This window comes from Rhineura floridana, chromosome 1 (genome assembly GCF_030035675.1).
Source record: "Rhineura floridana isolate rRhiFlo1 chromosome 1, rRhiFlo1.hap2, whole genome shotgun sequence".
Classification (NCBI taxonomy): Eukaryota; Metazoa; Chordata; class Lepidosauria; order Squamata; family Rhineuridae; genus Rhineura; species Rhineura floridana.
Window position 1 is genome coordinate 191,781,735 of NC_084480.1, and position 20,672 is coordinate 191,802,406.

A 20,672-nucleotide genomic window follows, 5' to 3' on the forward strand; every position below is an offset into this window, starting at 1 on the left:
GTTGCCACCACTCACTGTATGCTCAGAGGCACTTGTTACCAAATGCACAGGTCAGGTCTCCTACTCCCCTGGTGCATTCACTATAGCTGCCCAATTTCCCTGCTTTTAAAAGTTTGATAGAAATATCTGTTGGCACTAGGTACATTCTTAAACCACAAGGTTTTTTGCCTATTAGTGAATTTTATCACATGCAGTTGAAGAGCTTCTATTCCTGTTTTGACTTTGTACCACTTTCTACTCGTCTGGATTTGGTACCAGCAGGTGAATCCTTTCTAATAAATCTGATGGAAGATAATGTCAGAGAATGACTTCCGGGAAGGGTGACTTCGCTTGTGCCTGCTTTTGGGATGGGCTCCCGCCTCAAAAGAAGCTTATTCAGATATAAATCAGTCAGAACATTTTTTTTTTGACTGATGAAATTTCTCCCAGGCAGGGAGAAACGTAGAGATCAACCTCAAAAGCCTGTTTTTGTTGGGAGGACTGGATTTCATTAATTTATGAGATAAGGTCCAGCCAACAATGCCGGACGGACTTTCGAACAAGCTCTATCTGCTTAAGCGATACGTTTATCTTTTCTTTAAAGAGAGAACGGACTAACAGGCAAGCACCCTTCTTTCTATTATTTTTTTTACTTGGTTTAAATTGTTGCAGCAAAAGGAGATTTGTCAGATTGATCGGCTTTGGACAGCTTCTGGGTGAGCTATAACTCTTCTCTGTTATCCACGAAATTAACAGCTTATCTCTGTTTCTGTCGCAAAAAGCTGTCCTGGAAGTGCATTCTAAAGATATACACAGAAGAGGGATTTCTATTCCTGATTTCTATTCCAAGGAATATTATATTGTCTGGGACTATTCTCTTTTTGGTCTATTTTATTTTGACGAATCTGCTTCTTCACGACGCCACTAACTGTTTTGATGCTGGGAACTAAATTTGTTTTGCATTCTTGAACATAGAGAGATAAGGCAGGTTGCTCTGTTTATACTGTGATGTCATCAAGCCTGGAATATTAACCCAATTGTTGCTGAAATAAGAAGTGGTTTTTCTTTATTTTTGTTTTGCTTTGTTTTCGTGGTTTTAAAAATGGCAATCAAGAAAGTGGCTGAGAATCTGGAAGTAACTATGTTTCAGAAAATAATGGATGAGATTGAGATAACGAAACAAACCCTGCGACAGGGTAGTAAGGAGCTGAAAATTGAACTGAGCAAAATGACGCAGGAGCTTAAAGAAATAGGGGATCCTGTGAGAGAGGAGAATGAGATCAGAGATGAGAAAAGAAAAAATAAAGGGAAGATACAAGCCCTGGAGATTGGAACAAATGTGGAATTGGAAAAAGATCTGGAGTTTATGGATTTTAGAAATAAAATCTACTGTTTGGAATTTAACGTTATCTCTGAAGAAATTAATGAAGATATTAGAGATAAAGTTATCAATGGCTTGGATAATCTTCTGGACTGGAATGATGTGATGGAGCTTGATATAGAGAAAATCTATGGAATTAACTGCAGCCATGTGACAATGGAAAAACTCTTAAGAGATGAGCCAGTGCATTTTGTAAAAAAGAAGAACACAGATATGACTTTACAACAGTATTTCAGCAACTTATTCAGAATGGATGGCAAGAAAATATTTGGGATAGAGGAAATTCCCATCAGACTCTTATTATATGACTATGGCTACAACAGCAAGATTATTATGGAATACTGATAATGGAAGATTGGACACTGAAATTACTGGACTTAACAGGACTATTGAAGACGGAAGATGGAACTAATAGGGATAATGGAATAATGGCTATTGAAATTATTGGACCTAACAGATTCTGATGAGATGGATTAATCAAAATGTTTATTTGGACTATGGTTATGACAATAAGATTATTATAATTATTAACGAGATGGATTAATTGACATGTTTATTTGGAGAAAAATTGATAGATATATTTCTTAAAGAATTGAAACCTCTCTTTGACTTTTTGTGGAAAGAATAAAGTAATGTTTATGAGATTTGATGATTAATTAAGATAACTACTGGAGGAAAGTGATTTTATAATATGATCTAAGAGACAGGATTGTTATATATTGTAGACCTATAACTGATTTGATATGTGACAAATGGGAAGTCAACATTTTATTTTTTTTTGTTTAATCATTTTTGTTTTGTTCTGTTTTTTGTCTTTGAATGTTTTATGATTTTGTTTTCTATGTTTTATGAAAATTTGAATAAAAATTATTGTAAAAAAAAAAAGGAAGATAATGTCAGAGAATGTGGGAGCAACTTAACTTGTTCTGAAAGGATTAAAAGGTTGACAGAGGTTAGGACCACCAGATGCTTAGGCTATGTCTATCCTTTACCTGTGTTGATTCACCTTTCCAGTTTGTAAGATGATACTCTAAGTTTGCTGACCACTATATCCAGTCTCACTCTTTTATTTGTTGTCTTGGGAGAAAGAAGACATCTTTGTTCCTCTCTCCTCCAGCATGAGGGCATGCACTGGAATCAGTGCCAGCTTAGAGATTGTTGGCTATCCAAATACTGTATGTATTTCCTTAAACAAAGTAGCTTTCTGAGTTCAAAGCTTAACGTCTCTGTGTGAGTAACTTCCAGACACGGTGGGCTACATAACTAAGATTCACATACAAAACTCACTTGGTGATTGCTGCTTACTCGCGCTCTGTAACAGATAACACAGTATGCCCAATCATACAACAAGAACCATGGCATCGTTAAATGGGCAGGTGAAAAATGCATAACACAATCAGATGTGTTCATTGCTCTGACAAGAGGCAGATATGCAAAAGCAGCACCATAGTGACTGCAGCTCTCTATTCAGATATTGATCACCTTGGGTTTTCAAATAAACAAAACAATACCCTAAAAATAAATGCCACCAAATACCCCTATTAGGTATTACAACAAGGGAATCAGCATTCTAACAAGATGATAATCCATTTTAATGTGAAATACAGGTTTATCTTCCAGATTTTATTTGTGGCCAAAGAGTTTACTCCAAGTCATGTAAACTTGAACTATGTAAACATAACCTTGGCTCCAAGAAGCAGGAAGAGAGAGTCTGAAAACATCAAACATAGGCATGTCCTCTTTATTGATAGCAGGGTCTCCATTGAGATAAAGAGGAAGACAGTACAAACAGGGCTACTGGGCTCACTGACAGATCTCCCAAGAGATCATAGGATTCAACAAGACCTAAAAGTTACTTGACAACCTAACTTCATACCTAAAGGAGCAAATTGGAAGTGGGGGGAGGAGGATAACTTAATTGGCTGATATCTTCATTACTTCTTTTTATGTATATTCACTAATAGGAAACAAACCTTGTGGTTTAAGAACGTACCAATAGCCCACAGCTATTTCTATCAAACTTTAAAAAAGCAGGGAAATTGGGCAGCTATAGTGAATGCACCAGGGGAGCAGGAGACCTGACCTCCTCTCTGAGATACTGTACTACCCTACAAATTTGTCAAAATGCAAACACCATTTGGGTTGGTCTTTCACAGTCCAATCCACTTACTGTGTAGCTTGGAAGAATTTGGTAACGTGCCTCTGAGCATATGGTGAGTGGTGGCAATACCTGCCATCTCCAAAGATGGAGAATTACATTTTTGTATGTTTGTTGGTGTTCTTACTTTGCTTCATTCCTGTGTTACTAATGTTTCTACAGAGAATCTAAACTAGAAAAGTTTATTTCTCTCATTATTCATCCTAGAAATCTGTGTCAAATTTATTTTTTATTAATTTCAACACCTTTTTATTGGTCAATGTCATATGATGGTGAAGACAGCCTTTTGTATTTCAAATTGTTGGTTATGTTCTATTTCTCTTTTGAGTACATTAACAGTTGAATCTGAAACTGCAGTTTGAAGTAAAACCAGACAGATTATAATATGTTGCTACTTCAGCAATGACTCTAGATGTTGGAAAAAAGAGCCTACCCAAGATGCAGGTTGTCAGCCTACTATGTTTAAACCATTTCATGTAAGGAAAGGTGGGCACGGTCAATTAAAAACATAGAGCACACCTAGAATTTTGCTAGAATATATTCACCTCACACTGTTTTATCTGGTGCAAACTGAGACACTCCTGATGTCCACTGGAGACTATGCTGCAGAGTAGTCAGTGCCATTATTCCACAATTATTTTTGGAGATTTTTTAGTGTAAATTTCACAAAGTGTTGCTGTACTTCACATATTCACAGAAACAGGAGAAAAAGAAAATGATTTATTATAGGAAACTTCACTAAAATTGCAAAGGAAATCAGCCATACTTAAAGTGACTATGTCAACTTAATAATGTTGCTTCCTCCCTGCTAAAACAAGATCAGCACAGCACATGTCTTCTTTCTATTCTTTGGGCTGATTGCAGGTGGTGCCATCACTCACTATATGCTCAGAGACATGTTACCAAATTCTTCCAAGCTGCGCAGCAAGTGGCTTGGACTGTGAAAGACCAACCCAAATGGTGTTTGCATTTTGACAAATTTGTAGGGCAGTCCAATATCTCAGAGAGGAGGTCAGGTCTCCTGCTCCCCTGGTGCATTCACTATAGCTGCCCAATTTCCCTGCTTTTTAAAGTTTGATAGAAATATCTGTGGGCTATAGGTACGTTATTAAACCACAAGATTTTTTGCCTATAAGTGAATTTCCCTACTTTTTAATCTGGGAAGTAAGAAATGGGATCCTGTGCAAGCTTGCTGAGAATGGATTGATCATTTGCATGCTTATTGAGTTCCGTGGGATTTACTCCCCTGCAATCATGCTTTGGATAGGTGAAACTGACCACAAGGAATGGGGAGGGCAGAAGGAGGAAGTGGAGTAAAGGCAGAGGGGAGGACTGGGAGGGGAGCAGGCAGGGGGAGAGTAGAAGGACAGGTTTAATCATTTGCATGTTTATTGAGTTCAGTGGGATATACTCTCATTCAATCATGCTTCAGATAGTTAAAACTGACTGGGGGGAGGGAGGGAGGGCTGGAGTGGGCAGGGGAGGACGAACAAGGAAGAGGGGGAGGAGGGAGAGGAGAGGAGAGGGGAAGGAGGAGAATAGCAGGTCTGATCATTTCCATGCTCATTGAGTTCAATGGGATTTACTCCTATGCAATCATGGTTAGGATAGGAAAAAATGACCACGGGGAGGAGGGGGAGGGGAAGGAGAGTATGACAGGGGGCAAAGGAAGGGGGAGGGGAGGGCAGTTTTTATCATTTGCATGCTTATAGACTTCAGTGGTATTTACTTCCGTGCAATCATGCTTAAGATAGGTAAAACTGACCATTGGGAGGAAGAAGGGGAGTGGGAGGAGGAGGAAGGGGAAGGAGGGAATTGGAAGGGGATGGAGAGGGAGGGGCAAAGGAAGGAGGATGGGAGGGGCAACAGGGAGGGGATAGAAGGGAGGGTGGGTCTGATCTAGGGTTGCCAGGCTCAGGGCCTGAGAATGATTCTGTATCTTTAAGAAAAGAGAAAATTCAGCCAAGTACAGGTTTTCCTGCAACACTGTAATGGGAAAAACCACAAGGTGAAATTCTCCCTTCCCCCTGCATAACTTTTAAAGATACAGAAGACCACTCGGAGGCTGGGCCTGGCAACCCTAGTTTGATCATTTGCATACTTTTTGAGTTCAGTGGGATTTATTTCTGTGCAATCATGTTTGAAAATGGAAATGGACTGCCTTCAAGTTGACCAAATCTATGGTGACCCTTTGAATAGGGTTTTCATGGTAAATGGTATTCAGAGGTGGTTTTACCCTTGCCTTCCTCAGAGGCTGAGAGGCAGTGACTGGCCCAAGGTCACCCAGTCAGCTTCATGGCTGTGTGGGGATTCGAACCCTGCTCTCCCTATGAACCTCATAGTCCAACACTGACCCGGAGGAGGGGGGGGAGGGGAGGAGATTGGGTGGTTGGGCACTAGGCAGAGGGGAAAACCCTTTCCTTTCCAAAAGGAAAACATTGTGAACAGTATTATTTTTCAGCGTTTATTCTACAGCAGGCACATTTAGCATCCCACCCAAATTTAAACCAAAGCTGTCCCTGGCAGTGGCGTCCCTAGGGTTGGTGTCACCCGGTGCGGTAACTCATGGTGTTACCCCCATGGACCTCCTCCCGTACCAGACCTAGGGTGCCTAGGGGCGGGGCGGCACTGGGTTAGGGTTGCCATATTCCAGTTCCATAAATCCGGCAGGCTAATTTGCATATTATGCAAATTATTTGCATATTATTTGCATATTATGCAAATTATTTGCATATTATTTGCATATTATGCAAATATTTGCATATTAATATTTGGATTGTCCAGTTGTTTTGTTTTTGTGCCTAGGAATTACCACCAAAAACTGGGGAAAGATGTGAGAAATCTTTTTTTAAAAAAACTTAACATTTTCAGTCTTAAATGCCTAGACTCTAGTTTCCAACACTATGGAATGTTGATTGATTATGAGGATTTATATCCTGCCCTTCTGCTGTTAAAAACAGAGCTCAGCACAGCTTACAAATATAATAAAAACAATAAAAATGCACAATCAATATAAAAACATAATAAAAACACAAAATAGCAACAAACATAAAGTAAGTCAGGGCAGCAGTACGGTTAACCATTACATATATGATATATTTCAGAGAAGTGGTGGGTGGAGAAAAACAAGCCAAAATGTTAGGAAAAGGAGTCTTTCACGCCACATGCTCAGTTCTAAATACTGTTGCGGCAAGTTTTACAAGTTCCTCCAGTATTGCACTGGTGCAGGCACCCAGACATTCAGAGTATCTGTATGTTTCTTAGGTTTTATAAAAGCAGAGCTTTGCTTAACTCAAAATTTCTTCTCCCTTTGATCAACCACATCTACACAGGTTCCACCTCCATACTCAAAATGAAACTGGGCCTGGAAGTGTCCAACAACCCCACACACACCTTGCTAATTAGATTACCAATGCCAGGATGTCAGTCTTATCGACTACTCTCCTGCTCCCCCCCCTCCACCGGGCATCATGAAAGACCCAGTCCTGGGCTCAGAAAGAAAATAAATATCTGGTCCTCTTCAAAGTACTCATAAGCCTCTTGTTTTAATTAAAGTAATAATTATAAGTTCTTGCTCTTATCACTAATGGGAGTTAATTATCTTGCATATGCTGCTGTTGCTTCTATGTCTGTAACGGAGTGAGGTTAAAGATAAGTGAAATGCAAATAGGAAAAAAAACACACGGAAGGCAGTAACACTTTCCTAAATGTAATACCATACCAACCACAACAAGATTGCTATGAGTAAGGCAGAAAACTAAGCATCTCACAACCAGTCAGGATTCCTAACCAAAAACCAAAAATATGACAAATGAAGAAATATTTATATAAGCATGACTATCAAATATATTTATTATTTACACAAACTGTAAAGATATTTATAGTGCAATCCTAGGTTTATTTATTCAGAAGCAAGTCCCAGTGTATTCAGTGGAACTTACTCAAACAGGGACAGAAGTGCAACCTCAAGTGATAAGCAACTTCATTCACACAACCCAACATTCTGAATCATGCCACTTTACGCTGTTTTGCAACTGTTTATACTTGTTTTTATGGTTATTGGATTTTAAATGGCTTTATTTCTTGTTGTGAGTTGCCTTGGTTTCCAACCCTACCTCACAGGGTTGTTGGAAAGACTACACACACACACACACACTGCAGATGTATAAATACATACAGCCCATATAATAGTTTATTGTCAAACCAGTTGGTCATTGCAGAAAAATCAGTATTAGTTTAAAAAAAATCAGTGTTAGTTTCCTACAGAATAAAAACTGTAATACCTAAGTAAGCCCTGCCTACTTGCTTTAAAATAGGACTGGAGGGAGGGGAGCAGAAAGAGAACACAAACACAATTCTTTTTTACATTCACTCCAAAGTCCCATTGATTTTCAGCACATTCATAACCATGTCTACTCAAAAGTAAATCCTATTGAATTCAATGGGATTTACTCTGGACATATGGGATTAGCAATGCTTTTACCCCCACAAGAGCAAGTATTGGGAAGGTTTTCAAAACACTGCCCAGGATCTGACACCTACACACTAGAGGGGAAAAAACTGAAATGTATATACTTACCCAATTTATGAGATTTTCAGATAAACAGGGGAGGGGAACCACCATTTTCTGGCCTTGCAATGAGGTTTACTAGACACTGCCACAGGTCAACCAAACACTTCACTGATTGGCTGCAATCCTGAATGGGCGGGGTTAAAGCTACGAAGTGCTATACAGTAGTTTAAAAAAAGATTTAACGGGGGGGCTGACATTTTTATGTATATCTCGAGAATTGGACCACTTAGAAACTTAATTTTTTTAAAAAAATTAAAGCTGAGAATCCGGGCCAGCTAAGGGACTGTCAGGATGTATGGTTGGGATTCTGATGTTTCTGAGGATGAGTTGGGGGGGCAGTTGGGCTGAGTTGTCTGGAGGGGAGGAGGAGGCTTCCCAGATAGAGGGGGAAAACCTTGAACAGGCAACAGACTCGTTTCCCACGCACTCCCCCCCCTAGGAATGTGAAGCAGTTACGGACAGAGGGGGAGGAGGAGGGAGACCAAGGCCCTTCGTCTGCAGAGAAGGGTAGAGAGAAATCGCCTGAAGAGTTGGGCCAAACCCCCCCACTCCCTACCATCCTTTCTGAATCAGAAGGGGAGGAGGTAGCCGCCCCCCCTCGCCCCACACCCGAAGACAGTTAAAAAGGCGCCAAAGAAAAGAGGAGGGAAGGGGCGTAGATGTGGGCAGTTTGAGGCGGAGTGAGAGGATCCGTGCCCGAAAGCCCCCTTGATAAGGGACAGGGAATGTTTGTTCTATCAACTCTCTTCCATGCTGCGGGTTTTGGTTCATGTTAAGAGTTCATGAGGCAGAGAAGCCTATGTCTGGAAATTACTCTAATAAAAACTGATTTGCTTTCATCAAGTGATTCTGTTCTTGAGTCCCAACCCGGGCACGACAGGGACTAAACGGGCACCGGGTGGCATGCAAAGAATCTGGGTAAAACCTGGCTAACTGGGCAATATGACGACCCTACTCTGGGTGACACCCCCCTCTCATGGTGTCACCCTGGTGAGGTCCGCACTCCCCACACCCGGCTAGTGACACCGCTGGTCCCTGGCCACATCCACACCACGCCTTTATTTCACTTTGGACAGTCATGGCTTCTCTCAAATAATCCTGGGAAGTGTAGTTAGTGAAGGGTGCTGAGAGTTGCTAGGAGACGCCCCGTTCCCCTCACAGACCTTCAGAGTGGCTGACTGTTAAACCAGTCTGGCCACTGGAGTTCTGTCAGTGGAATAGGAGTCTCCTCTCAGCACCCTTCACAAACCACACTTCCCAGGAAAGCTGAGGGAAGCCATGACTGTCTAAGGTGAAATCAAAGTCTGGTGTGGGTGTGGCCCCCTAATTAGCAGCTGTGAGTCTGGCTTTTAGAACACTGACAGTTGGTTCTTACTGAGCATGCCCTGCATTATCATAGGGTTCCAGCCAAAATTTCTTAAATTAATTAAACATCAGCCAGACATTTTTTTAACTTTTAAACCGTAGAAGATGAAGGTTAAAGTATGGGGCAAGCTCAATATTAGGATTACATGTACTCTGTGAACATGGCTGGTTTTTAATGAATTTCAATAGATTATGAGAACTCTCAGAGTAAAAAGTCCAAAAGGGCTCTGGGTTTCCCCCCCCCCTCTTTTTACACTTTGAACTCTCAATTCTCTCTGACTGTTTTGTGTATCACCATGAAAATTGAGAGTGTTGTTAAGCGAGCATTTCTGGGTTCAGGACTATAAGTTTTGTAAGGTTTTGTTTTGAGATGAGCTTATGGGAAGCATCAGAATGGCATGGGGGTATTTTCAATTTAACATTCTGGAATGTGAAAAATCCACGCTGGCTATAGTATACAGCCAGTCTTGTGGCTGTATAATCTCTCCCCTGCTGGTGTGACCCAGATGAGTATTAGCAAGAAGGGAAGTAAATGTTATACACATGAAGGAAAAAGTTCAAGCAGAAAAAAAAAGTATAATGAAGCAGAAGCCAGTTGGCATGAACTTTAAAGTTCTCACCAGTGACATTCTGAAGCACGTCACATTTCAGTCTTTTGAATAATATAGTGAAAAATCAGATCTCAACCTGGAATTGAAGTTCAGCTTCAAACATCAGCTGCAAAATTAGCATGTAAATGGAAAGATATTGCCACTAAATTAAATATACATAGATATTGCTATAAGGACTGAAAGGATTTGGTTGCTTACAATATTAGAATATCTGAAAAAACAGCCTTTTGTGTAATATGTGCATGCATCACATATACACTGTTTACTCATATATGTATTTATTTGCTTATAAATTTGGAGGGACCACACAGTTATAAAACCAGGTGCCATATGCTATCTGTAACAACTAGGGCAAATTCTAAACCAGTGCTCAAATTTCTACAGGTCAAACCTTACTAAGCAATCTTATACAACCCACACCTGGATGTTATCCCTGCATTCTCCTTGCTTCTCTTGTTTACTGGAGTAGGTCATGCAGCTGGGAATGGATGGGCGTTATGTCTTCAAAGTGTCCTTCATTATACCATAAAAATAGCATTATACAATTAAGGAGAGGAAAATGAGTGCATTTGAGTTGTGGAAGTTTAATAGCTCCCCCCCTCCTCCCAAAATACCTTCTAGCTTTAATAACAGGTTCCAATAATTCTATTTAGTGTAACATTGGACAAAGGATATCTTTGGGGAACGAAAAAAAAGAGAAAAATCTAATTCAGGATGATTCTAATATTACTTTTTATTAGCTTCTTTTCATGATATTGCTCCTTGAAAAGATATGAAAGATTGAAGAGTTTTGAAGTTATTGTTGTGGGTTTTTTTTTTTTGTAATTTTACCACAGGAGTTGGGAAGTTTTGTTACAAAGCAAATCAAACTCATTGTATCTGCCACCTTCACAGCCCAGGTTTCATGTACCTGAAACCAAATTCAATATTCTGTGACAGTTTTGGACTCCTTCTGGGAGGAAGGGTAGGATATAAATGTAATAAATAAATAAAGACAGTAACAAACCATAAACTTGCTGTGAAAATCCCTACGATCTATCGATGTCAAGAGCCCCCAGGATTCTCTTATAGGATTCACTCACAGCATATGATTAACACAGTATCCCTTTTTTTCATGGCAGGGTCCTATGAAATAATGACTTCATGGTGTAGAGGATTCTCTACACTAGTTTTCCCTCTGGAAACTGGCTGCAATGTCCTGAGGGAAGAAGTGGACCTATTTACCCAGCTCAGCAAAAGTTGGTCTTTTCTGCTCTCATCTTCATCAGTTTTCTTTATCACATCAAGGTTTTCTTGCCATTTCCTCTGCAGTTTCTCCACACTCCTCAGTTATCTCAACTTCACTTTTATATGTGTTGAGAGGAGGCTCTTTTCACACTGAGGCCAACATCACCACATTACTCCCAATCCAGTTGTGTTCTCCTCCATTCAAATGTGTGTAATATGAGCACACCAGTATGTTTTGAGTGATGTGGCTTCTCACAGGACCTTGCATGCACAGGCTTTCATATGTTTGATGAAAGTCACGGGATAATCCTTCCATCCCTTTGTTGCAAACCTGGCTTCAAGGAAACAGGTGATCTTTAACTTGGTAATGCTACGTTCCCCACTTACCCCCCCCACACACAAATGCTATATGGTGACTTTATTGTGCTACCATGCACATTTTCCACCAAATATGTATATGTGACTAGCAAAAGCAATGGGATAATGATTGTGCAATATATTAGTAAACACAAAAGCAGTACCTTTCCTCTTGATTATGAATATTTAGACTCACTAAAGTCAATATGCTTAATTATGTGCATTTGGGTACACAGGAATACAGTCAAAGATGTCTCCTATTTGTACATTTCTAATTTATCAGTGTCATCTCAGAATATATGTGTTCATTCTCATAAGCTAAACATGCAAGATATAGTTTGTATTTGAAAGGGCAATCTCAAACCAAAGCATGGTGTTATATCTATGGGTGAACTTCTTGATATCAATTCACTATCTGATTTAATGACTGCAAGCAATCCAAGATTGCTTGCAAGGGTCAATTCTGGATGTATGTCTCCTTTACATAAGCCTTTGCATGAGTCTTTATGTATTGGTTTTCTTGGGCACCTCTTTGAACCTCCTCAAATCATTTTCTTCTTCTTCAAAAGGTGTCCACAACATCTTTGGGCACAGGGAGTCAAATAATAGCTGTGTACCTCCCTAAATACACCAGAGAGCTGAGCCAAATGTCTTTAATTGTCACTCTTGCTTTGCCCAATAAACAACATTTAAAAAGTTGTGGCTATATATGTAGTCCACATGTGGGGATTTGGAGGCACCGGTTTATGCTCAGTGGTGGCCCCCAAATTATGGAATGATCTGTTTGACAAGGTGTGCCTGCTGCCAACACTGTTATCTGTTTGGTGCCAGGTCAAGACTTTCCTCTTCTCCCAGGCATTTTAGCATGTGTTTTTAAATTGTTTTTTTTTTTAAATTAAATTGTGTTTTTAAATTGTTTTTTCTGTTTTTAAATTGTTTTTTTTTTAAATTTGTATATTTGTTTTTATTGTTTTTAATTGCTGTAAACTGCCCAGACAGCTTCGGCTATGGGGTGGTATATAAATGTAATAAATAAATAAATATGCGGTTGCCACTTCTATGTGAAACCTGCCAGGCTGTAAGTCCAATGGTGGTCCTACATATTCCCACTGACCAAACCAAGCTTAAAAGTTCTACAGTCCATCTGGAACAGACATTGTAAAAAGACAAGGTTGTTTTCACAAGGTCACTTCTCCACCATATGCCACTTTGTGAGAAAAATATTGCTCAAACAGAGCTGTCTTTCAAAGGTATACCCAAATAGTTATTCATCACATACTCCAAATGATGCTCTCCAGAAATGAACTATTTTACAACATTTACAGTTCCCTTTTTCCTTTCTTCATACCTCATGGTTATGTGACATACCTTAGTTCTGGAAGCCTAATTCATCATTTTCTTTTTGTGCACACACACTACTTTTGTTCTGTTGGATTCCAGGCTAAGTATAGAAACAAGAGCAGCACACCAGGGAATTCATTCCCCAAGCAAGGACCTAAGATCTATCCAAAATCTCCTGCAATGGCATATAATGTCAAAAATGATTGCAATGTTTTACTTTTGTCTATAAGCAAGCCAGAAGGAACGAGACCCTATTTATAAGGGGCCATCCAAAGTTCTTCATATGTATGACATTTGCTTGAAGGGATATAGTCCAATAGTTGGAATTTTACATCCTTTTCAGTACCCCATTCCTCCCCATATTATTTATTATCTATTTTACAACACCTTTCTGGATATGATCTCATTTATGCCCTCCCCTTACCCACAAATGAAAAATAGCTCAATATTATTTTCTATAATATGTTCTATGATTATAGAAAGTGTCTACAAGCCTGCTAAACTGAACCAGGTAGGGCAGGTAGGAAAGGTAATATCTGAAAGCTTACAGCAGTGGTAGGGAACCCATGGCTCTTCAGATGTTGTTGGATGCCAGTTCCCATCAGTCACAGTCAGCATGGCCAATATTCAGGATGGATGGGAGATGGAGTCCAACAACATCTGGAAGGACACAAGTTCCCCATGCCTCACTTAGGGGATGAGGGATGCAATGGGATGTGTTTATGGAACCTACAACATTTCACCTGGAAGAAAGAAACAAGGGTTCAACAAAAAGGAACTAGCCCACTTTTTTAAAACTAGTCTAACTTCCTACACATGGCTCTGTTAAGCACTAGTGGTGCATTGGTGGCCTGGAAACAGGTTTGAAATTTCCAGTTTACATAGGTTTTCTGTCCTCAGAAGCAATTCTAACTCAAAACAAATGAATGGATATTTACAATCTTGTGCATAAGGAAATACTCAGCATCAACGGTTTGGTGACATCATCACCACATCATGCAATGGTCCAATCTACACATAATGGAAGCAGCTCTATGTGTTTAAACCCATACCTGTCCAAATAATGTAGATAGCTGGAGAGGAGGATCTGATTTAAAGATCAAAGGGGTACACAGGTAGGAATGTCAGACTCTTCCTTCATTTTTCCACAGTCTCCCCACCCCCAACCCTTGGGCTGCCATCACTTTTCCTGCAGCTGAACTTCAGTGTGGGGAAAAAACACTGCCTGAGGGGAAAAAATACTGGTGGGGATGCGCCAAACAAAGCTAGCAGGGCTTATACTATTTTTGCTCTTCATTATCACACTTCCTACATGTTTGGGACAGATAGGAGTTAAGCCTAAGGAAAGGGATGAAGACTACTATGCTTAATAGGGCTAGAAACAAAGTGTCAAGACTAAACATGGACTTATAGAGATGAGCAGCAACCACCTCTGTGATTCTCTGGAAACACATCTAAGGCTACAATCTTAGACCCTGGGAGAAAGTTTATTGAATTCATTGGGACTCACTTCTGAGCAGGAACATATGAGGCTGACAGATCTGGATTTGATTAAGCAGGGACACATCTTACAATGTTTGGGTAAAGATAAAAACAAATTTCATCATCCTTCCTATCTCCAGACTACACATCCATAAGCTTCCCATCCTTTGGGCATCAACTTGCTAAAATAGCTACAGCGATGGACTACAGACAAATAGAACTGATGGAAAAGGTATGGTGGGACACCAGCTGGGACTAGCCCTTGCCCACCCACTTAGCTATACTCCATATTTATGGCCACATCCCAATCCACATTCCCACTATTTGGCAAGTACCTCACTAGGAATTTTATTTATTTATTTATCTATCTATTTGATTTATATGCCGCCCTTCCTCCCAGTAGGAGGCCAGGATGGCAAACAAAAGCACTAACAACATTTTTAAACATCTCAAAACAGACTTTGAAATATATTAAAACAAAACATATTTCTAAAAAAATTAAAGAAGTTTTAAAAACATTAAAAAAGATTTAAAAATATATTAAAAAGCAATTCCAACACAGATGAAGGCTGGGAAAAAGTATCTACTTAAAAGGCTTGTTGAAAGAGGAAAGTCTTCAGTAGGCACCAAAAAGATGACAGAGATGGTACCTGTCAAATATTTAAGGGGCGGGAATTCCAAAGTGTAGGTGCCGCTACACTAAAGGTCCATTTCCTATGTTGTACAGAACGGACCTCCTGATGATATGGTATCTGCAGGAGGCCTTAATAATAATAATAAATAATAAATTTTATTTCTAGGCCGCCTATCTGGCCGCACAAGCGGCCACTCTAGGCGGCGTACAAGATAAAGTAAAATACAACATACAAACTACATAAAAACCCAAGAACTACAATATAAAACGAAACCGAACCCACCCATAGCTAAAATCAATGGCACCCAAAAGAAAAAAGAAAGCAGCAAAACAAAAACAAAACAAAAGACAAAACCCCAGGCCACCTCAGCCAGCCGGCTTATGTATCCCTCCAAAGAGGGACAGGTGATGGAAATTAGTCACAGCTGGCTGGGTGCCTGGGACCTGGTCCTGCAGAAGGCACGTCTGCCAGGCAGCAGTCCCACTGGGAAGGGTGGTGGAGGTAGTGTTCCAACAGCAGCAGCAACAGCAGGCTCTCCTTCCCTGGGTGGCAATGTTCTCCTTCTTCCTGCAGGCACTGGGTCTGCAGTGATCGACTGGGTATGTAAGAGATAGGAAGGTCTTTCAGGTATCCTGGTCCCAAGCTGTATAGGGCTTTGTAAACCAAAACTAGAATCTTGAACTTGGCTCGGTAACGAATGGACAGCCAGAGCAATTCTTTCAGCAGCGGGGTGACATGTTGGCAATACCCTGCCCCAATGAGCAGTCTCACCACTGCATTTTGCACCAGCTACAGCTTCCAGACCAACCTCAAGGGCAGCCTCACATAGAGTGCATTACAATAATCCAGCTTGGAGGTTACCAGTGCATGGACAACAGTGGTCAGGCTATCCTAGTCCAGAAATGGCCACAGCTGTCTCACCAGCCGAAATTGGTACCTGCTGAGGTCACCTGGCCTCAAGCGACAAAGATGGATCCAGGAGCACCCCTAGACTATGGACCTGCTCTTTCAGAGGGAATACAACCCCATCCAAAGACAATCACCCAATGCTACAACACCCACTGTACAACAGTGCCTCTAATACTCATTTCACCAAGTCAGCACAGAAGGATACCATGGTCAATTGTATCAAAAGCCACTGGGAGATCAAGTAAGAGTACCAGGGTTGCACTCCCCCTGTCAGTCTCCCGATAAAGGGCATCCATCAGGGCGACCAAGGCCAATTCAGTCCCATAACCAGACCTGAACCCAGACTGTAATGGGTCAACATAACCTCTTTTATCCAAGAGTACCTGCAATTGCTGTGCCACAACCCTCTCAATCACCTTTCCTAAGAAGGGGGTATTTGCAACCAAGTGGTAATTGTTGCAAGCCAATGGATCCAGGGTGGGCTTTTCAAGAGCAGTCGGATCACCGCTTCTTTCAGGGTGGCTGGAACCATTCCCTCCCACAACGATGCATTGACCACACCCTGGATCCACTTGGTCAAACCCCTTAGCAAGCTTTAATAAGCCAAGAAGGGCAAGGGTCGAGGACACATTGTTGGCCACATCATCACAACCACCTTGTCTACATCATCAGGCTGCATCAACTGAAACTGTTCCCAAGAAGTTGCAGTAGATGTTGCACTGGACACCTCACTGGGAACTACAGTAGCTGTGGATGGGGCATCAAGATTGCTACGGAGGTGAGTAACTTTACCCTCAAAGTGTCAAACAATTCACAGTGGGCTCAGAAGGGTCTATAACTCCATTTCCTGGAGTTGTTGTGAACCAACTCCTGACTATACAGAAAAGCTCCACGCTACTTGAGGATGCAATGGTGGCAGAGAAGTGGGCCTTCTTCACAGCCCTCACCGGAACATAGTAAGAATGGTTATGATATTTTACTCATGCCCGATCAGCCTCACAGCACATCTTTCTCCACTTGCACTCTAGCCACTGTCCAGCCTGTTTCATTGCCATTAGCTCACTGGTGTACCAAGGTGCAAACCGGGCTCCACAATGCTGGAGAGGGCACTCAGGGGCAACCGTATCAATAGCCCGATGCACCTCATTGTTCCACAGTGTGACAAGGGCTTCAACAGAGTCACCTGCTCTGTCTACTGGGAACTCCCCCAGGGCATTCAGGAATCCAGTGGATTCCATTAGTCTCTGGGGGCGGACCATCTTAATCTGTCCACCACCCCTGCAGGGGAGGATTGGAACCATAAGTCTAAACTTCACCAGGAAGTGGTCTGACCATGACAATGGGGCGACATCCACCCCCCTATCTCCAGACCACCCCTTCCTCCATCTGGAGTAAAGACCAAGTCGAGGGTGTGCCCTACCCTATGTACCGGACCGGTAACTTGAGACAGTCCCATGATAGTCATGGAGGCCATGAAGTCCCGAGCCGGAACACTAGAAGCAGCCTCAGGATGGACACTGAAATCACCCAGGACTATCGTTCTGGGCTCCTCCAATACCACAGCCAGTATGGCCTCCACCAGCTCAGTCAGAGAAGTGCAAGGCAGCTGGGTGGATGGTACACCAGCAGCAACCCTAGTTCCTGTCTCCTTGGCCCAACACCAGATGCAGGCTATACTTGCAACTCCAAGACAGAGTGGTTTCCTGGTGACAGAAATAGAAGTTCTGTAGACAACAGCAACTCCTCCTCCCCCCCCCCGTCCCTGCAGCCTGTGCTGGTGTTGCATTGAGTATCCATGTGGGCAAAGCTGGGTCAGATCAACTCCTCCCCAGCAAACTCACCCAGGTCTCAGTAATGCACACCAAATCAGCACCTTCATCCAAAATTAAATCATGGATGAATGTGGTCTTGTTGTGTACCAATCTGGTGTTAAAAAACAACACACATAGGCCAGTGGGCACTGTAGATCAGCAACAAGGAACCCATCCATGAGAGGAGTGGCAGTAAGGAACAAGGTGCAGATAGCCTTGCCCTCATCTTCTATGGTAGTTTACCACCTCCCCATGGCTATGCTTCCCTCTACCAGTGATCACCAAAACTGGGGTGGCATCACCCATGTTCCTCCTTATTATGACTCCTCCTAAGCACCTGACATGGACCCAAGAACAGCCCACCAACAAAACTTACCTGAACCAGTTATCCCAGTAGGCCTCTGAGATTATTGGGAAAAGTCAGATCTACTCAAAATCTTTTACACAGGGCACATCTACTCCACCCCACCCACCATCTCACACCCAGGGAGGGCCATCCTGCCAGTTACAGACTCTCACTCTAAAGGCACCTGGCAACTTTCTCCTATTCAGTTCACTGCACAAGCTCTCACCCTGAGCAAGAACTACACATATGCCACACACCCTCCCCATTACCAATCCCCTCTAGATTGGTTAAAAACATATAAAGAAATAGAAGGGGGTAGCACCCTCACCCTTGGGACTCCCTAAGCGACTCCCCAACAGATGACCCTGCTGGCCACAGACCCGCCGCCCAAGGGCAGCTGGGCTTTTATGCCTTCTGACCCAACCAGGAGCTGACGCAAGAGGCTGCAAGGTTAACTGCAGCCTCTCTCTGGAGCCAGAGTCAGGCAGGGGGTCCCAGTCCTTGCAGCACTTACTAGGGACTTCAGCTGTCTCAAGAGACAGCAAACCAGAGGAGCGAGCAACAAGCACTCAGATACTCACTCCCAGGGCAGGTCTTCTTCAGTCCCTCTAGTGCTGCAGCTGTTCCCCAATTAAAATTAATTATAAATTAAGAATTATGATATTGATAGATGTTCTGTTTTGTTTATGAAGTTTTACAAATGCAAAATAATTAATCTGCCACACACAAATGTTCTAAAATTATGGCCTTGCATTACGTATGTATTCTTTTGTTACACATCTGTCTACATCTGGGCTCCTACTGGGATGAAGGGTGGGATATACATCAAATAATAAATAAATAAATAGTTTGAATCCTCAACAGTCACTTTCATTCTCTATTGCTCCAATTCAAAAATTAAAAGGGGGGTGGTAGAGAATGAGGACTGGAATGCACAGAACCCCAGTTTCCATGGGCACTAGAATCTGGCCACCCATCTTGCAGATACCTTGTTTGTATTTTTCATTAGTTAAGAAGTGAAGATACCGACAGATTAGTTTTTCAGTTCAGCATCATTTTTTAATTCTGCCTTAAATCTTCCCATTTCTACAAGTGACATCAGAGATTGCACAGCCCTGAGCAAGAGGCATTTTGTTTTCTTTATGTTACTTATAAAAAGGGGGGAGGGCAAGATGTACAAAAGGCAAAAAATACAGGCATGAGGGATTACTATATTCAGTTTATATAGAGCTTGCTGCAATAACTTTTAAAGTAGCATTTTAGCCAATGCATTGTATTCAACCCAGGCATTGCCAAAAATGTGACTAGCTCAATCTTGTGAAATTCACCACAGGTACTCACAGGGTCTGTCAACAGAGGCGTACAGAAGTAATTTCTAGTTCAAAAACCCAACATTTGCTCATGGAAGTTGCTACACCTCCTCGCCACCCCCAACCATAACTTCAAGTGCCACATTGCACATTTTATTTACCCTATAAGGAGACAACTTTCTCTAAAATGGAGATTATCATCCCTACTGTGGTATGCAAATTCTTTTTGCTACAAATATTCTTCTTGGACAGCTAATCACGTGGGTTGATCAAATCTCATGGTTACTTTCCACATCAGCATTGTTCTTCCACCAGGACTGCTAAAATTAGCTTGCAGTAATCACACAATAACCTATATGAAATGCCCCCTTGTTTTCATTATGGGCAAGCTATGGAGCACACAGGAGTGAGGTTTTAGCAGCAACCATGCTAAATGTACTATTAATGCATACATACAATCAAGTCTGTACTAAATAAATTTTAAGAAACAAATTACTACTACCAAAACCTAAGCACAGTGGTGCCCAATGTTCCAAGTTGGACAAATGTTCTATAAGACACAATCTCTAGGTCACAGCAGTCAACAAATTGCACCTAAAGTAGAAATGGAAGGATCTGAGGTTAGAACTTAAGCACACCACGCAAGAAATTTTGAAAACATTTAAAGTAATTTAGCAAAACTAGAAACAGTTGAATTCACAACAACTTTTGCTTAAACTGATATTTGAGGAAATGTAAGAAGTTTTTCCTTGTGTGAAGAATCCAAGAAGCTACAAGCGAAGAAAAGATATTGTTCATCAGAAGCCCAGTCCAACTTTGTTTCATAAGAACTGAATTATCAAATCCACTACTAGGCTATACTGTATTCCAGAATCCAGAAGAATTTATTTTCAATATAAATAAGTGGGGGATCTTTAAAAAAATGTTGCCACATTCCAGACAACTTCCAGGATACTCCATTCAATTCCCCATCCCTGGTTTTCCAATCCCCCACCACTCTGGCTGAAGATCAGTTAGCATTCTGTGGCCACTGCTCTGTCCTCAATGAGCTGTTGTTTTTAATCCCCTTGACACCTCCCATTTTAGGCACATAAGGAACCATCCTCAGGGTATGAATTTGTTCTTAATCCATTGGATAAAGCCAGGCTTCTTTACAAGTATAAACTCAAAACAACTTATATAATAAA

At 41.4% G+C, this 20,672-nt stretch overlaps 1 protein-coding gene across 4 annotated transcripts in view; it reads right to left on the bottom strand.

Annotated features, from left to right (window-relative positions):
* The window catches only part of CDH18 (cadherin 18), a 560,265-nt gene that overhangs the window by 317,639 nt on the left and 221,954 nt on the right, over window positions 1-20,672 (bottom strand). The window lies entirely within an intron of this gene.